This window comes from Cricetulus griseus, chromosome X, assembly GCF_003668045.3.
Source record: "Cricetulus griseus strain 17A/GY chromosome X, alternate assembly CriGri-PICRH-1.0, whole genome shotgun sequence".
NCBI classification, from domain to species: Eukaryota; Metazoa; Chordata; class Mammalia; order Rodentia; family Cricetidae; genus Cricetulus; species Cricetulus griseus.
This window is the reverse complement of record NC_048604.1, coordinates 121766209-121782414: the sequence shown is the minus strand read 5'-3', so window position 1 is coordinate 121782414 and position 16206 is coordinate 121766209.

The following is a 16206-nucleotide window of genomic DNA, read 5'->3' as shown; positions in this document are numbered from 1 at the left end:
AGGGGAATCTACCTGACTACATCTCCTGAGTACCCTATTACACATGGAATTTTGAAATTTAATTGTGTGTGTGTGAGTCTGTGTACATTAAGTTACAGGTAGCTGTGAGCCAACATGAGTTCTGGGAACTAAATTCAGGACCTCTACATGAGTGATACATGCTCTTAACTGTTGTGTCTTAGGAACTTCCTTGATCAGATTGTTTGAAGTACAAAGACCTATCCTAAATATCTTTTTGCCTACCTGCTTTCATTTTTGCTGGTGAGTTCATCTATCCTATTGTTGCTGGATTCCTTCACTGATATTAGTACCAGTTTCTCTGGGGTTCCAATGCAGACTGAATACCACCAGCTCTCTAGGAATCCTCCAGATCTTCAGGGTCAGAATGGGACTGATGAGATATCCATCCTGGTGCACTGAACAACTATAGGATCTTTTGCCTCTCCAGTATAAGACAGACATTGTTGAAGTATCAACAACTTAAAACCAACTTAACAAATACACTTTCAATACATGCATTCATTCTGTGAGTTCTGTTTCTTTAGTGAATCCTGATTTATACACATTGGTTCCAGGGATCTAACTTGGGTGTTCAAGCTTGCACAGCAAGTGCTTCTATGGGGGTGGGGGTAACAAAGTTCTCAAATGAATTAGTTTTAGCAGGATGATAAGGAAAACCCCTCTTCTTTGACCCTTCTGAAAAGAACCATGACACACTTCATATGATTGAGCTTTGTCTCCCATATTGTTCCATTTCTTTAGTTTCAACTATAGAAAAACCCACAACTGTGTTATCATCCAGTGAGAGCCTCTAGATATTTTGTAGAATTGGAAGTTATCTTGTTTTATGAATTGCAGTTAAAAGCCAGTTGAAACTATAGCTAAATTTGTTGCTTGTCTTTTAAGAAGGATAAATTACAACTTGGTTTTCTCCTGACTTGGGGTGAGAAGCTGGGTTTTATTGTCCTATACTCATCCATTGTTGTCTAAAGAACTGCAAACTCTAGCAGTATGGTAGAGGAGAGTACCTTCTGGCTCTTGTAGCCTTTAATCAGCTCTCCCTAAAACAGCTGCAGAAGTTGGGGTAGGGATTTAGGCTGATAAAGCATATCTAAGGGACTCTGAGCAGAGCAATGACAATACTAAAGGTGGATCTCTACTGGTTAAGTAATCTCTAATGGTGTTTATTTCAGGTAGACACTATATTAAAAAGAAAAACAAGCACATTATCCAGGAATTTTTGAAATTCCTCCCTCTGATGACTTATAACAATTAGTTCACCTATGTTAGAATGCTTTGATAAAAAAAAAAAAAAGCAGTGACTTAGAGATAGGGTTGTCATCCTTTTTTTTTTTTTTTTTGAAAAGCAGGAAGCCACCTAACAAGGTGCATGTCTGAACACAAACAGCCACACTATCTCTGCTTTGAGTTGAAGCCTGGAAAAATAATGGGTAAGATGAAGTTTCGCTGAAAATTATTTTCATTCGCATTGTATACACATGAAAGTAATGAAAACCTGGAATTTTTCTTTATGTAACAGATTAGGAATACCTAGGGATTTACAAAGTTTTGATCACTAAAACCAACTCAGTTAAGAACACAAAGTAAGTTATTTTCAGCAATAACAGATAATGCAGTAAAATAATGTATGTGGAAATTATATATATTATCTATACACTAAAATATACACTAAAAATAACCCAGTAAAGCTCCCAAAGTAAGTTATCTCCAACAGTAACAGGTAATGCAATAAAATAATATATGTGGAAAATTATCTATATACAAAAATGTAATTTGGAAAAAGCCTTCCAAAAAAGGCTTTAATTCTAACAAAGCTTACCAATGCTTCCTGTTTCATTCAATTTTAACTAGAGTTGCAGTAATATGCTCAAAACATACTATAAATACATGCTAAAGTATTTTGTATTATCATCTCCATAGTAAGGGAGGATTCATTTTTCTTGTCCAAACACAGTATCATAACCTTAAAAAGAAAATTTCCCTATTTCTAATGTAGCAGATTGAAATTTTCAAACTTGACTGCATATATTGTCCCACCCCCTTTGAGATGAGGTCTCATGTAAGCCAAGGTGGCCTCAAAGTGCTATATAGCTGAGGATGAATTTGGCTTTCTGAACTTCTTGCCTCCACCTCCCAAGTATCAGGAATATAGACATAAGCCAACCTGTTCAACCTTCATGATTTTCTTACAGTATGACGTTGACAGTTCTCCATTGAGAGGTAGCATCTGTTTCCTTCTATTAAAGCTAGGTGGACTTTTGTAACTGCCTTAATGGATAGAAGATGCCTAAAGTGTTACCGTATGACTTCTAAGGTCACAAATGGCTCCCTAGAACTCTCTCTCTCTCTCTCTCTCTCTCTCTCTCTCTCTCTCTCTCTCTCTCTCTCTCTCTCTTAATGCATTCATACTTAAAACCTAGCTACCATGTTGTGACAGTGTCAAGAATGTGAGGAAGACAGATATATTCTGGTTGATGTTTCATGGAAGGGATCCCTAGCTGATATGTGAATGGACAAACCTGAGAAATCCAGCCTGCAGCCTTTGTTCTGTCCTAGGCATCATTGTATGGATACTACCTGTTTATAGTGTGTCCTTGTTAGTTCCTGACCCACAGAGTCCACAAGATACACTAAATTATTGTTGTCATTTTGCACACTAGGTTTGTGGTTAACATCCATTGTTCCTTATTGATTTAAGACATGATTGTCATATATTAGACTTCCAAATACACACAGGTCTATTTATGAACCCATTTATATTTATCATTCTGTTTAATAGTATCTATTGAGTAATGAAAACTTCTCCTCGTATTGTTATATATTCTGTTGAGCATACCCATGAACCTCCAAGATAACCAGTCAAAGATGGACCAAATATATGACAGTTGTTCCATGAAATAATATCGCATCATGACAATGTAGTTGTCATAGTTTGTTGTAATTACATGTTGCACAAAGACCAAATCACCCAATGAAACAATTCTCATACTATATCTCCATTGTTAAGCACTCCAATACTGTGATAATATATACAGAGCCAATACTATAGTAAAAAAAAAAAGAAGTCCCATCTATGTTGCTTTACACAACTTATTTTGCATACACACCAACTCCACTGTGGGTCACTCATCTCTCCAGATAATCATATTCCACTGAGAGATTCAATGATTTAGACTGCTTCCATGTTGTGATGCCATAATCCTCATATATGGCCTCCAAATGACCCAAATTTGATAGAGACAGCTAGAGAGTTTGTGCTTGGGATCTTATTCAGTTTCATCTGGAAGTGACAACTTTTCTGCCCAATGGCAAGAATTAGTTATATTGTCTGATTAACAATGAAGTGACTGAGCAACGTAGAAGAGCATATGGATATTGAGTGAGCAGCATTATTCATTTTTTCCAGAAATGTCATAGATATTCTCATCTATACATTGCTCCTGCCAAATCTTGGGATCTAATATATTGAATTTTAGGTTCTTTTATTTTTACTTTTAAAAAAAGGAGTTTCAGCTGGCCATGGAAGTTCATTCCCGTAATCTTAGCACTTGAGAAAAGGAGGCAGGAGGATAAGAAGTTCGTCATCATTGTCTACAGAGGGAGTTGAGTCAACCTGAGATACATGAGACCTTGTCTCTAAAATCAAATCAAAACAGAGTATTTTTCATTGGTGCAGGTGCAGGAAATAAGCTAAAACATGGAGAGACCTAAATGGTCCCCTACTTAATTAATTACTTTTTCTAGCTATTTATTTATTTTGGAGCTTGGGCCTTGCACGTACTAAGAATGAGCGCTACTGGTCAGGTAATCCTGCTGAAGAGGAGGAGGAAGGATTGTAAGATCAAGGGAGATCAAGGACATCACAAGGGAACCCAGAAACACCTAACCTGGGCTCATAGGAAATCACAGAGTCTGGACTGACAGCTAGGGAGCCTGCATGTGACTGACATAGGCACTTCACATATGTATGAGTTATGTAGCTTGGTCTACTTGCAGGAATCCTAACAATGGGGGCAGGGCCTATCCCTAATGCTTTGGCTGGCTTTTGGGATTCTATTCCTCATGCTGGGTTGCCTTGCCCAGCCTTAATATAAGGGCAGGTGCTTTGTCCTACTGCAACTTGATATGACATGCTTTGTTGACACCCATGGGAGCCCTGCTCCTTCCTGGACAGAAACAGAAGAGGAGTGGATGGGGGCGCAAAGGGGCAGTGGGGAAGGAAATAGGAGGAGAGAAGGGAGGGGTAACTGTGGTCAGGGTGTACGATAAATGAATAAATTTAAAAAAGAGTAAACTCTACTACTGAGCTGTTCTCCCAAACCCACAAGTTTTTATTTTATACAGTTAGAAGTTTTTATTTGTTGTGTTATGATTCCTACTGATTAATAATTTGTAACTCTTGAGGAGGTATCATGAAGCATTACTTAATATTTACTTCATTTATCTTAGTCTATAATCAATTCCTAGGCATATATCCAAAAACTAATGTTTTCAAATTTCTTTAAGGGTTCTTCTCTCCCAGTCCTTGCTCCCTCACTGAAGTACTAGTCTGAGAAACTTCAATTTGAAGCAGAAAATAGAGTATATAATGGGAAGGTCCCAATAATTTAAGAGTTCTTTGGCTTTAGAAGAGTAAAAGATAGCTCTGTGAAAGATAAGATAAAATACTGCATTAAATAAGTATCTTCACTCAAAAAAGCATCAGAATGATTATGTAATTTTATTTGGAATGTCTAAAACAGTAAGCAAAGTATGGGCCTTCAATTTCCTGGAGGAGGGGAAAAAACTTGTGCTTTTAATATTTATGTAGTCATCATCACTGATATATTAGAGTGCAGAAATATTTCACCATTGTCTTGGTACATGACCCTTTAGTCTTTTGTAGGCATGCCTCATTCAGTAAATCATTGGCATTATTATGAGGTTACATTGTGCTTTCATGTTTCTTCTTTTCTGCCTGGAATGGATGTACACCCTAGAGTTGCTCAAGACTTTTAAATATTAACTGACACAATCTGGGCTGAAGCCAACTTGTGTCTCCTTTCCCTTTTACATTTGCTCTTGAAATGATCTACTGTCCCAGCTCCCACACAGATCAGATCTGCAGCCTAATCTTTCCCCTGAACCCCTGAGTTCCAGTCATGACTTTTCTTGAGTATGTGGTAGATATTTTCCATTTATAATTCTTTTTTGTTTTTTGTTTGAGTTAGGTCTTCTATGAGTCCTGGCTGGTCTTGAACTTTCTATCCTTAGCTGCATGGGCTACGAATCTGTAATTCTCCTGCTTCCACCTCCCAATTGCTGGGATAACAGGTGTACACTAGAGTGCCTGTTCTAACAGGATTCTTGATTTTACCTCTACCATTATGACAAATGTTTTTATTTTTTCTTATTTCTCTAGATAAAAACATGATTCAGTCAGTTGTTTAGGATAAAAGCCTATACATTCTTGAATCCCCCTTTACTCCTCATGTATCACAGAGCTAACCCATTAGCAAGTTCTTCAGGAAAGTTTCATTCAGAGTCTTTCCAAAATCCAACAACATTTCACCACTCCATGACTACTAACCTAATCCAAGTTTTCACTAAGAGGTAAGTGTTAATTTGTCCATGAATTATCCCATGCAGAGATGGAATTGGCCTCCTGCTAATCTCCATAGAAACTGGCCCAGGCCAGTACTTAATGCAATCAATCTTGGTCAACCCTGAGGCTTGGATCCCAGCCTTCCAAGCACAGCAGCTTGGATAGGGGTTGGTGCTTCTCCAGTGCTAATCACTGATGTAGTAAATCCTGCTGTCAGCTCCTCTCCTCTGTTGTGACTGGGGTTCTGATATATCATATAAGATTCTGATATATCATAGTGTTACTATATTTGATTCCTTCATTAAACCAGGGTAGAGATTAAGAAAATAGGAATGGCGTCTGCTATCGCTGAATCATATTCCTTATTTTTCCCTGTAATTATGGAAATGGAACTTAGTGCCTCAGGGCATGCTATGCAAGCATTCTGCCACTGAGTCTCCTTGCTCTCTGAGTCATATTCCTATAACATCCTGACCCCTTATCACATCAGGAAAGATCCCTGTGTTTCCCCTAATGTTATTCAACACAAAAGCCTCATATCACCAAATTTCCAGTCCCCTTTAATATCTGGCATCTGATGCAAAGCTTTCTCCATGTGTAAGGAACAATGGAGAGCTCACATGGAATACTGTGAACACTGTTTCAGCAGATGTGCTCTACTAGCCTTCTGAACGTCTGTCTTCATTGTGCAATAGATGTTCTATTATGTCCAAATCAGAGCTCTTGGTTTTGCCCCTACATTAAATTCATTATAATTATATTTTAATTGTTCTTACTTTGATTAAATGGAAACACTATTTGTTCATACTAAAAAGCTAACTGCCATCTCCACTATCTCTTCTCCCAAACTGTTAATTCAATTAACCAGCAATTTCTACATAGATCCCACCTTCAATATATAGTCAGAATTCTACCACATTTCACTGCATTGGCTTTCAAAGCATAGGCCTATTTACACAAAGCGCCTAAGGTAATTGTCAATATGAATCATGTCATCCTCTAGTTCACTTCTCCCCAAGGGTTTCAAATCACACTACAATATACTCTAATTACCCAAATGACCATAGGCTTATCTGCCCCTTGACACTTTTTTTCTATGGCTTTTGTTCACTTTGCTTTAGTCATGTTAGTCTGCATTCGTGATCTTGAATCCGTTTAGCTTCCTGGCCTTCTAAGATAGCTTCCTCTGCCTGGGATGGTCTCCTAGCCCCTACAAGACCTATTTTGTGTCACCCATGTCTCCATTCAAACACTGCTTCCTTCTGGCCAAGTTCATGTACTGATCATTTCATCTGAAATAGCATTCACTTTGCTTTGTATGTTCTTAGCCTTTTTTATTTTTCTCTCCTTGAACTTATTGTCATGTAGATGTAGACGCATAGGGAACATTGTTTGTGGGTTTGTGATCGGTCCCTCTAGTGGAATGTGAGTGTCGTAAAAGCAGGTACCATTGCCTTCTTTGTAACTCAATCATCTCTAAGGTCTAAAACAGAGCTTCACACTGCTCAAAAGTCATTTGTTGAATATCTGAATAAAAAGGGTTAAAAAGAAAGACATACCTTAGATACCAGGAAAAAATCAGGAGCAAATGGTAAAATATAACTATCCATTAATTCAATAATTAGTAGATTCTTAATGATTCTAATTGAATAAATAAATAATGCATAAATTAAAACTGCCTTTGTGCAGCACGTAGAAAAACTATAGACTATCTTTATATCTATTAGTTTTCTTTACTAAAGTGACCAATTTTAAAAAGTCCTTTAATTGAAAAATAATAATTTTGGGGCAGAAAAATTTCAATATATGAACATTTTCTTTAGAGAAAAGTAAAGACGTGTCAAATACAATTAATACTATCTTTTTATTCTTTTGCTGAGGGAAGGTCAAGAAATAAAATGTCCATTTGCATAGTCAATGGCTAACCATCATTTCAAAAGTGTATATTAAATATAAGCTGTCAGGATAAACACTAAAAACGATTTCTGTACTTGAGACTAGTCATGCTGAACTTATGAATTTGTTGTTTCGAGTATTGTAGTGATCTTGAGATACAAAAGTTAATTACAGTATATTTCCAAGTGAATGTCACATTTTATGCAAAAGGAAGTGGATAGTCCTTAAGATTTTGAAAACTAAGGCTTGAAAGTGGACTCTACTGCTTTGAACAAACAGGCTAGGTGTGATAGCATATGCCTGCAATCACAGCACTTAGGAAATGGAGGCAGGAAGATCAGGAGAGCAAGGCCAGACTTGGCTATAGAGTCAATGTGAAGCCAATCTGAGCTACATGAAACCCTGCCTCAAAAAGAAAACAAGCAAAGAAAGAATGATATGGGGTGAAATTTCATATTTGACTATAATAGCTTTGTCTTGTTCTATGGAGGATGTCATTTTTCCCCAGTCTTATGGGCATCAGATCCCATGAGGTAAGCACAGAGCAATATCACCTGAGATCTAAAGCAGTGGCACTTCAGTATCTCAAATAACCCGCACACCAACTTCTTAAATCAGTTTTCCTTATCCACAAGACATTCTGCATTAAGTTTCCCTTTCCTAAATTCCAGAGCTCCACTGGCATTCTCAGTCTAGGGCAATCGTGGTGTGTTTGAATTAAGGATGCAGTACGTGTAGCTATGCAAGAGAAACAGATGATCAGTTGAACTGGATACACCAGTGAAAGTTGCCAATAGGATATTTAAATAGAGATTGCTGGAGAATAAGCAAAAAATATTATGAACTTCCATTGAGCTGACTGATACTTGAAACACAAACTAGAAAAATCATTCATTTGAGTACTAGTAGAGAAGAGAACAAAGGTTCTGAAAAAAGATTTCAGGATTAGAATGGATTCTATAAGGACATGATGACTGAGAGAAGAAAAAATTTTCTAGAAGAGTAGCTCATGCATGTCAGGTACTATTGAGAAATCTCATAGGTTGAGGAATAACACAACTGAAATAAAATAGATATGGCAGTTTTTAAATGCTAGCATGGAACCCCTAGAAGTAGAGCAGAATACTATGCTGTGGCATTATTTCTCATGTAAATAAATCAGGAGTAATTTTATAATTGTAATAAAGCAAGATGGCACGCATTGTTGGCAGACCTGCTTCCTTCTTAAATATGTCCTTCCTCCCCCCAAATGTTCTTTGGACTGCCTTGAATCCTAGCATTTTAATTCTTTGTATAAAGTTATTTATTATCTTTTGGTAATACTTCTCAGAGAATCTGTTTAGAAAGACTAGATAAAATCTTGATTTTTCTATTATACCAGCAATGTTTCTCTCTAAGCAATTTCTACAAAGGTCAAAGGGTGCGTAAATTTAGAGCCCAGAGTCGTTTTCCTTTCAGTATCTTTTTTATCAAAATACTGATTTATGCCTTTGATGAGATGTGCAGCATGTTGAAAGAAAAAATGTCTTCTCGGAACTTTGAAGAAGCTCGTAAAATGGTAGAGAAGATGCCAAGAGAGATTATTCATTAAAATTTGTGCATACCTAGTAATTTCTTAGCTCAAATGAGTGCTCTGAAGTTGTTTACTGAATTGACGGACTGAGTACATGTATAATGTCTAATGCCTGCTCTTTGGAATAACCTGAATTGCTGTTTTGTTTTCTTGAGGCAGACTCCATAGTTCAGTAACCTTAGGAGAAATGGGAAATGTACATGCTTTGGGGTGATTGTTATTGTTTTTCATAGGGATATTATTTTAGAATTATTTACAGAAAAATTGAGTGGCAAATAGAGAATTCTCATAAGCTACCCACAATCAGTACTATTGTGACAACCGTGATATATCATCACCCAAAGTCCACAGTTTACATTAATATTTGTTCATGATATTATCCATCCCACTGGGCAACACAAATATACTTACTACTACACTAAGGTATACAATGTTGGATATCTATCTCTAGAGTATCACACAGAGTAGATTTTCTGATCTGAATCTCCTCTGGACTTCATCTCTTCAGCCCTTCCTCCCTACAATGCCTGGAAGCCACAGTTGTTTTTTAGTGCCTCCACAGTTTTGCCTTCTCTAGAATGGCATGGAATTAGAAGAACACACTGTATAGTTTTTCAGGTAGATATCTTTCACATATTAAGATTCATTCCAGGTTTTCCATGTCTTTCAAAGGTTTGATAGCTGCCATTGTAAACTATCATGTGTGATCCTGTTCCTGATACCCATTAACAGATTTAACCTCAAACACTATATTTCCCCAAGGGGAGGTGAAAATGTTTTATTGTTTGATTAAAAAGTCAAATGAAACAAAAATAGGTCGAGAATTAATTGGTTTACCGTAAGGCATGAGAAAGAAGAACAACCAAATGATATACATGAATATACAGGCAAAAGTATGTACATGAAAACCACATACACACAGAGTACTAGTTGGTGAATCAAGCACCATCAAGGCATGGAAGCAATTGTTCATGGTCCAGGTCAAAGCAACACTATAATAACTATGATGTATACCAGTTGATAGCACCAACTAAGTAAAGTACTTCTTCATTTCCACAGAGGCTCTAGTGGCCAATGTCAGAGCCAATACTCAGATAAGTGAGAAGTATTCAAAAGGCACTGGGGTTTATATTCCCAGAAAGTGTTTTAGCATGTCAATTTTGGTTCCAGCAATCTCATTTGCACACTGGTACATAGTTGTCAGCCAATAGTCAAGGTGACTATCAGCCAGTCACTTGACTAAGTTACAATTTGTTTCACAAAAGAAAACTCAGAATGGAGTGCTATTAAAGAAGAGTCATATTTGTTACAATTACAGTCCCAATTTATTTATATTTGCTACGATCATAACATGGGAAAATGCACCTTACAACTGCTTATTTCTTTTTAGTGCTGACAAATAGCATATGGATATACTATAGTTTACCCATTTAACCACTGTGGGACTTTTGATAGCATTCAAATTTTGACAATTACAAATAAAGCTGTTATGAGCATTTTTGAATAGGTTTTGTGCCCTAAGCTTTTAATTCAGGTGATGAATATCAGAGTATGACTGTTAATTCACCCAGTAAAACTATGTTTAGTTTTGTATGAAATTACCAGACTATCTTTAAAAGACCTGTACCAATGAAGAAGCACATGTTGCTCCACATCTGCTTTAGTATTTGGTGTTGCATTGTTGTCAATGACTTATATTTTTGGTCATTTAATATTATATAATATTACTATATTATATATAATAATCTTATTATCTCTTTCTTTTTCTTCCTTTTTATTTAGTGATAGTTATATAACTTGGAACTTTTGGCTTACCTGGCAACTGTTCTACCCCTGAGCTGTATTCCCTAGCCCTTTCATTGCCATTTTCATTGGTAATCCTCTAACAACATATATAGATCGTCTTCTAGTTATTATCTGCTGTCTATATATTTGCTTTTCTGTAATGTCTATTCAGGTAGTTAGATAAGTTTTACTACCAAGTTATTGTTAGTTTTTTGTTGCTTAATTTAAATGCTATACATACATCCATCAGCTGTGCCTTTTACAAGTATTTCTTCCTAGGATATAGCTTTTCTTCTCAATTCTCTTAACATAGTCTTTCTCTGAGCAAAGCTTTTAAATTTTAATGAAACCCAACTTAATAATTAGTCATGTTATTAGTATTATGACAAGAGGTATTTAAAAAAAGCCAATACTGATGAGCACTGTTGTATATGCCTGTAATTGCAGTGCAATGAAGGGATTACTGGAGGTTTGTCATGAGTTAGAGGCCAGCCTGTGTTATGTAGCTTGACCCTGTCTCAAAGTAAAAATAGAGTGAGGGGCAGTGTGAATGTTAACCAAGCATAAGGACGTATGAAAAAAAATATGAAAACTCACTCATTTATAAGCTAGCTAGAAATATAATTAAAAACACACAGGAAAGAAAGATAGAAAGAAAGAAAGAAAGAAAGAAAGAAAGAAAGAAAGAAAGAAAGAAAGAAAGGAAGGAAGGAAGGGAGGGAAAGAAAGAGAAAGAGAGAGAGAAAGAAAGAAAGAAAGAAAGAAAGAAAGAAAGAAAGAAAGAAAGAAAGAACAATATATCCAGTTCTTACCCTCTAAAAACTGTTTTAATTATTCTGGATGAAGTCTGAACATCAGCATTGTCAAATCTCCCCATGCAACTCGGAAGTTAGGAAGCACAGATCTAAATCCACAGAATCTTTTATCTAGTTTCAGACAACAGATTTCTAAGATTAAAAAGCAAAAATAGACCCGGAAAGGTGGCTAAGAAGTTAAATATGCATGGGGCTGCTGCAAAGGACTTGAACTCAATTCCAAGAATACACTTCAGATGGCTCACAGCCACCTGTAACTCTGGCTGGAGGTCCTCTGATATTCATTTATTCTTTTCTGGATTCCTCAGGCACCTGTACTTACACACACACACACACACACACACACACGCACGCACGCACGCACGGCACGCACGCACGCACGCACGCACGCACGCACACGCACGCACACCAACACCTCACTTTTCTGATGACAACCCATCCCCTTCCCTCTCCTTCTCTCCATTTGACCTCTTCCTTTCAGTATCATGGAATGGACTCCAGTGTTCTCTCCTGATCTCACCCTTCCCTTGGTGGGATGTTTTCTTTATCAAGGTGACCTCCATCAGCCATATTGCTTTAACTGCCTTTTCTAGCTTTACAGCCTGCAAAGGCATGCCTCCAGCTCTGAAGTAGTTCCTGAAAAACCAGCCTTGAATATCAAACCACCTTCTCTACATTTTCATTTCAATGCCCTTGAAGAAAGTGACAGTGCGCCTGTTCTGAACTGAATATTGATTTCAACTCTATACTCACTAACGCTGTACTTCTTTTACTACACTGTGAGGCATCAATCAATCACCCTTGAAGCTTCTTTAAAAAAATTCACTCAAACATCCAAAGCAGAAACTAGTTTTCTGCATTCTACTCCCCAAACATCTTTGAAATACATGCACTTCACTCTGTCTTTACTACTTCAGCTTTAATGAAAGCCACTACCTTATTTTGACTAGGAGGCTTCAGTGACCTCCGTCCTGTCATTCCCTCCCTCTCCCCACCATTCCATCTGCCCATGATTCATCTCCCCTCCAGGAGCAATGTTGAACTTCTGGAGACACAAATTATTGTTTTCATCCCACAAAATGATGCTCATCCAATTGCAAACAAACAAACAAAAATGTATTCATTTCTTAGGGTTGCTATATCAAAGTCCCTCCAAATAGGTGGCTTCAATTGCACTTCTGGAAGTCACTGTGCCAACAGAGCCATGTTGACTTTGGCAAATCTAAGAAAGATCGTCCCCAGTCCATTCCAATTTCTGATGATTTCTGGCAATCTTTGGCATTCCTTGGCTTGTGAATACAACACCCCTCTTACATGACCATGTAAGTGTCCCTGTGTGTCTTCACATCACCTCCCCTCTGTGCATTTCTGTCTCTTGATCTATGTGTTCTTCTTCTTTTAAATAATAGACATTAGTCATAATGTGCCAATATCTCATTTTAATTTGATTAGCTTTGCAAATTCCCTACTTTCAAATAAGGTCGCACTCTAGTTGTGTAGCTTGCTCTCTTTGTAAGGTTCCTAGTAGTGAGATCAATACCTGTCCCTGGTGCTTTTGCTGGCCTTTGGGAACCTGTTCCCCATCCTGAATTACCTTGCCTAGCCTTTACACAAGGGGAGGAGTTTGGTCTGTCCTGCCTCAACTTGATGTGTCATGCTTTGTTTAAGCCCATAGGAGGCCTGCCCCATTTTTTAATGGGGGTGGAGGAGGAGTAGAAGGGGAGGTGAGTAGATGGGGGGGGATGGGAGGAGAGGGGGGAAACTATGATCAGTATGTAAAATAAATGAAAAAATGTTATTTAAATAAAATAAAAAATAAGGCCACACTCTGAGGTGTAAGGGTTAGGACTTTAGTGTATCTTCTTGTTGGAAAACACAGCCCATGACAAAGCCCCAAACTGACCATTTTGTCTTACATACATAGCTTTATGTCGGCTTCCCTATGAACAGGTTCCACATCCATGCATTCAACTAATGCTGGATCAAAGACATTTGAAAAAATAAACTTAGCATCCATACTGAATATGTGTAGTCTATTTTTGACTTTATTTCCCAAACAATACAGTATAACAGTTATTTACATAACATTACATTGTATGGGGTATTATAAATAATGTAGAGTTATCTGAAATATATAAGATGATATGCATGGCTTCTGTGCCAGCACTGAGTCATTTTATCTAGGGATTTTAGTTAGTATCAATTGATTTCACTACCCTATATTTACTGAAGGCCCACTATATATAGCTCCTGCCTTCATTTCTGACACTGCCCAATCAATTGCTCCCCCCATTCTGTTCAACTACCCTGGCATTTCTTCTAATCCAGCTTGCATTTAGCATTGAAATACAGATGTCAGTTCCACAGAGACCCACTCAGATCATCCTATTGACTCACCTTCATCTCTATCTCATTACTGCTTCATTTTTCTAGTTAGCATTTGCCACAATCTGAAGTCACCCTGTGCAAATATTATCATGCCCGCTGTGGCAGATGCTACTAGTTATCTGCCCAGCTGTCATTTATTCTGTCTCATGGCTAAGAATCTGACTACATAACCAACCACCAAGCCATGGACTGAGATAGGATCAGGCCAATGATGGCACATGTGTTTCCCTTTGCAGAAATTGTTGATAGACCGGGATTTAAAAGAAAGACTGATGTTTCTGGAAAATTCTCCTTCTTAAAGCATTCAAAGAACAAACTCTTATGTTTCCCATTGACACCCACATTTCAGTATGATTTCGAGAGTTCTAGCAGTCATCTTGTGCCCATGAATTGACTTGTCAAAGGAAAACAGAAGCCACCAATTAACATTGATAGGACAGCAAAAAACTTGGGTTTTTGGGGAGCCCTCTAACCTCAATAAAACTGCATAGTTCCTGATAAAGCATTGTTATGAATAGCTTTTTTATTTAAAATTTATTTTTCATTTTACATACCAACCCCAGTTCCCCTCCTTCTCCTCTCCCCACTCCCCCCTTACCAACCCCCATCCACTCCTCATAGGGAGGTTTAAGTCCTTCCTTGGGAAGTCAACAAAGTCTGGCACAGGCCCAAGCCCTTCCCTGGTCTCAGATTCGCTTTTCACTCCACCTTCTCCTTTTGCTTTGCTTTTCTGTTTGTTTTGCGGCATATGAGACTGATAAGCAGACCTTATACATGGATAAGGTCTTAGTAGCAACAACTCTGCTACTAAGCCTTACTGCAGCTGCTCTGTTCTCCTGGTGAACCCCATCTGGCCTCAGCTTCTGAGCTTGGCTATGTGCTGTTTATCACATTTTCCTGACTCATCATGGCATAAATTTAGGGCAAGCAAAAAATAAAATGACTGTGTATTACCCGACAAGCAGATCTTGCACCTCTGCTTCACACTGTGTGCCTTAAAAGCTCAGACCCATTGTGGGTATGGGGAATGCCCATCCATTGGATGTAACACGTCTTTTGGTTTTCTCATGGACCTGATCACAATATACCATAAGGCAGTATCTTCATAAGTAAACATTCCTCTTTTTCATGTCATATCATAAACATCTTACAAACTGGACCCATATCTTTCCTTTATTTTTCTCCTTCACTAATAGCAAGGATGCTCAGAGAATGGTTGTTGTATGGGAGCAACATGGCATAGTGAGTAGCTATGCCTCAGCATTTGAAAACAGGAAAACCAGAAGTTATACCTGCTATCTGTTTGCTGTGCCAACCACAAGCAAATCACTTAATCTCTTAGAACCTTGTTTTCTTCATTGATAAAATGGAGACAACAATAGTGTATGGAAAGTTAGGTATCATTCTGAAAGAAAGAATATTTATGGAATATTTAGCACATAAGTAGCAGAGAGTAAGCACCCATTAGGTGATTGCTATTATTATTAACATATTTTTAAATAAATGAATGAAAATTATATCTGGCAGGGCAAAAAATATTAGTACTCTTTTATTTGGTTTTTCGAGACAGGGTTTCTCTGTGTAGCTTTGGAGCCTATCCTGCCACTTGCTCTGGAGACCAGGCTGGCCTTGAACTCACAGAGATCCGCCTGCCTCTGCCTCCCGAGTGCTGGGATTAAAGGCCTGCGCCACCAACGCTCAGCATTAGTACTTTTATAGATAAATATTATACATTGCATTGGTGGGTTGAGATCACACACACACACACACACACACACACACACAAATACACACAACAACCATGCACTTTGTTGTGTACCCATATAAGAATTTTTTTTGTATCTACAGTGTCATAACAGAAACTACAGCAGAGATGGCAATGAGTCTGAATCTATCTTTTTCTGAAAATTAACTAAGAATATATGGTGACCATATTTCTATGTGTATATTAATGATTTTTGTTTCTGTACATTTGGAAAAATAATATGAAGCAAGGGACTTCTGTTTACAAGCCTCCAAAACTGACTCTAGCTAATTAAACTAGAAGATGTCAAGATCATGGAAAGGCCAGGGTTTGGTTGTAGTTCATGGAGTCTTCAGGAAGTGTCTCCAATTCTCAGGTTCATAACTGGTGGTGAACACAG